Below are 4,600 nucleotides of genomic sequence, written 5' to 3'. Positions count from 1 at the left end.
GACCCAGCAGGCCATTGGGCCACCAGGCCGGCCCAAACAGCCCACCTCCACTCCTCTCCTTATCCCTTGGACCCCGAAGCCCTAACCCACTGGCCACCACTTCCCCCCTCGCTCTGGATCTGAATCGGGAGGAGCCCGATCCCTTCGCCCACGCTTGACGCTCGACACCGTCGCCGGAGGCCACCCCGCCGGACCGCAACCTCGCCAGCCTGCCTCCTCCCCGCCGGACTGCTTCCTCTCCGTCCCCGTCGTCTCTGTCCTCCTCCTCGCCCCCGTTGCCCCGTTCCCTGCAACCCGCGGTGAGGACCGCGACCTTCTCTCTCCCGTTCCCGCGCACGACATGGCTGCGCCCACCGCGAGCCCTTGGTCGCCCGACTGTCCTGACTGCGCGCATCGCTCGCGTCAGCCGCGACCCTCGCTGGCCTCACTGCCCGCGCCCGCGGGTGCGCCACCGCCTCCCCTGCTCCTGCCACTTCGGCCATGGCCTCGCTCACCAGCGCCCGCACGCGCGCCGACTGCCCTAGCCGCACCCGCGTTCCCTACCTGTGCCCGCGCCCCACCTCGCTCGGATGCGCCGCTCGGCTTCCTCCGCGTCCGCTCCGCCGTGCTCCCCTAATGACGCTCGAACTCCGTGCCGCCGTGTGCGCGCCACGCGGTCACCGCTCGCTGCAGCCATCCGTCGCCGTCGCGCCAACCGCCCCGCTCTGCTCCTACTGCCCTGCGTCCCTGCGCTCGCCCGCGCACACAGCTGCGCGCCCGCGGCCACTCCCCTGCTCCTGCTACTGCTCTGCCCTCTCTTTCGCGGCACTGGCCGCCTCCCCGCGTCCCACTCCGGCCGGCGCTCCTTGGCCCCCGCTAGCGCCACCCCTCGCCTCCGCCCGCTATGGCCCCGGCTGGCCACGCCGGCTTGCCTTGCCGTCGGTGCCCCGGCGGCCTCGTCCCGCCCTGCGGGCGAGTGCCCGCTCGGGTGCGCCCGCACCCGGTAGCCCAACCCGCTATGCCCCTAGGGCCTATGGCAAACGGGGCCCAACCCAGAACGTTAAAAAAGAATTAAAAAGAATTAAAAAAGATATTAATTAATTAACTAACTAAATTAGTTAACTTAATTAATCATAATTAGATTAATCTAATCACTAATTAACCTAAATAACTGTTAGTTAATTAATCAGTCAATGACATGCGGGACCCTCCCGTCAGTTTGACCAGTCAACACCTCTGTTGACTGCAGACGTCATGCTGATGCAATAATACTAATTTTGAATTAATTTAATAATAATAATTTAGAAAATGGCTTAAAACTTTAAAAACAATATAAAATAAACCGTAGCTCAGATGGAAAAACATTGTACATGAAAGTTGCTCAGAACGACGAGACGAATCCAGATGCAGCCCGTTCGTGTTGGGGAACATAGCAGAAATTCAAAATTTTCTACGCATCACCAAGATCAATCTACGGAGATACTAGCAACAAGAGAGAGGGGAGTGCATCTTCATACCCTTGAAGATCGCGATGCGGAAGCGTTGGAAGAACGCGGATGATGTAGTCGTACTCGTAGCAATTCAGATCGCGGTCGATTCCGATCTAAGCGCCGAACAACGGCGCCTCCGCGTTCAACACACGTGCAGCCCGGTTACGTCTCCCATGCCTTGATCCAGCAAGGAGAGAGGGAGAGGTTGGGGAAGACTCCGTCCAGCAGCAGCACGACGGCGTGGTGGTGGTGGAGGAGCGCGGTACTCTAGCAGGGCTTCGCCAAGCACTACGAGAGACGAGGAGGAAGAGAGGTAGGGCTGTGCCTTGGGAGAGAAAGACTCGTGTGTTGGGCAGCCCCAAAACCTCCACTATAGATAGGGGCAAGGGGGAGGGGAAGGCGCCCTAGGGTTTCCCCTAGGGGGGCCGGCGGCCAGGGCAGATGAGATCTCCCCTTTGGGTGACTTGGCCCCCAAGCCAGGAGGTGGGAACCCTGGATGGGGCGCCCCAAACCCCCTGGTCACGTGGGAATAGGTGAGGGGGCCGCACAGCCCCTTAGTGGGCTGGTTTGTCCCCTTCCCTTGGCCCATGAAGCCCCCCAACACTTGCCAGGGCTCCCGAAACACCTTTTGGTCATGCTGGTCATCACCCGGTACCTCCGGAACACTTCCAGACTTCAAAACCCTTCGTCCAATATATCAATCTTCACCTCCGGACCATTCCGGAACTCCTCGTGACATCCAGGTTCTCATCCGGGACTCCGAACAATATTCGGTAACCGCGTACATACTTTCCCTATAACCCTAGCGTCATCGAACCTTAAGTGTGTAGACCCTACGGGCTCGGGAATCATGCAGACATGACCGAGACATCTCTCTGGTCAATAACCAACAACGGGATCTGGATACCCATGTTGGCTCCCACATGTTCCACGATGATCTCATCGGATGAACCACGATGTCAAGGATTCAATCAATCCCGTATACAATTCCTTTTGTCTACCGGTATAGTACTTGCCCGAGATTCGATCGTCGGTATCCCGATACCTTGTTCAATCTCGTTACCGGCAAGTCTCTTTACTCGTTCCATAACACATCATCCCATGATCAACTCCTTGGTCACATTGTGCACATTATGATGATGTCCTACCGAGTGAGCCTAGAGATACCTCTCCGTCACACGGAGTGACAAATCCCAGTCTCGATTCGTGCCAACCCAACAGACACTTTCAGAGATACCCGTAGTGCACCTTTATAGCCACCCAGTTACGTTGTGACGTTTGGCACACCCAAAGCATTCCTATGGTATCCGGGAGTTGCACAATCTCATGGTCTAGGGAAATGATACTTGACATTAGAAAAGCTTTAGCAAACAAACTACACGATCTTGTGCTATGTTTAGGATTGGGTCTTGTCCATCACATCATTCTCCTAATGATGTGATCCCGTTATCAATGACATCCAATGTCCATGGTCAGGAAACTGTAACCATCTATTGATTAACGAGCTAGTCAACTAGAGGCTTACTAGGGACTTGGTGTTGTCTATGTATCCACACATGTATCTGAGTTTCCTTTCAATACAATTCTAGCATGGATAATAAACAATTATCATGAACAAGGAAATATAATAATAACCAATTTATCATTGCCTCTAGGGCATATTTCCAACAGTCTCCCACTTGCACGTGAGTCAATAATCTAGTTCAAATCACTATGTGATTGTAATGAATCAATACCCATGGGGTTTGATCATATCTCGCTTGTGAGAGAGGTTCTTAGTCAACGGGTCTGAACCTTTCAGATCCGTGTGTGCTTTACAAATATCTACGTCATCTCCTAGATGCAGCTACCACGCGCTATTTGGAACTATTCCAAATAACTGCTCTACCATACGAATCCGGTCTACTTCTCAGAGTCACCCAGATTAGTGTCAAAGTTTGCATTGGTGTAACCCTTTACGACGAACTCTTTTACCACCTCCATAATCGAGAAAATTCCTTAGTCCACTAGTTACTAAGGATAAGTTTGACCGCTGTCATGTGATCCATTCTTGGATCACTCTTGTACCCTTTGACTGACTCATGGCAAGGCACACTTCAGGTGCGGTACACAGCATAGCATAGTGTAGAGCCTATGTCTGAAGCATAGGGGACGACCTTCGTCCATTCTCTCTCTTCTGCCGTGGTCAGGTCTTTAGTCTTACTCAATACTCACACCTTATAACACAGCCAAGAACTCCTTCTTTGCCGATCTATTTTGAACTCCTTCAAAAACATGTCACGGTGCGTACTCATTTGAAAGTACTATCAAGCGATTTTGATCTATCCTTATAGATCTTGATGCTCAATGTTCAAGCAGCTTAATCCAGGTTTTCCATTGAAAAACACTTTCCAAATAACCCTATATGCTTTCCAGAAATTCTACATCATTTCTGATCAACAATATGTACTCATCAGAAATTCTATAGTGCCCCCACTCACTTCTTTGGAAATACAAGTTTCTCATAAACTTTGTATAAATCCAAAATCTTTGATCATCTTATCAAAGCGTATATTCCATCTCCGAGATGCTTACTACAGTCCTTAGGAGGATTACTGGAGCTTTGCATACTTGTTTGCATCTTTCAGGATTGACAAAACGTTCTGGTTGTATCACATGCAACCTTTCCTCAAGAAAAACGTCGAGGAAACAATGTTTTGACATCCTATCTGCAAGATTTCATAAATAATGCAGTAACTGCTAATATAATTCCAACAGACTCTTAGCATTGCTACGAGTTAGAAAGTCTCATCATAGTCAACTCCTTGAACTTGTCGGAAAACATCTTAGCGACAAGTCGAGCTTTTTTAATGGTGACACTTACCATCATTGTCTGTCTTCCTTTTAAAATCCATATGTACTCAACAGCCTTACGACCATCGAGTAGTTCTTCCAAATTCTATACTTTGTTTTCATACATGGATCCTCTCTCGGATTTTATGGGCTCGAGCCATTCGTCGGAATCCGGGCCCACGATCGCTTCTCCATAGCTCGTAGGTTCATTGTTGACTAGCAACATGACCTCCAAGACAGGATTAAGTACCAATCTGAAGTAGTACGCATCCTTGTCGACCTACGAGGTTTGGTAGTGA

Source organism: Triticum dicoccoides, chromosome 7B (assembly GCF_002162155.2).
Source record: "Triticum dicoccoides isolate Atlit2015 ecotype Zavitan chromosome 7B, WEW_v2.0, whole genome shotgun sequence".
Taxonomy (NCBI): Eukaryota; Viridiplantae; Streptophyta; class Magnoliopsida; order Poales; family Poaceae; genus Triticum; species Triticum dicoccoides.
Note: the sequence above shows the minus strand (reverse complement) of the source record.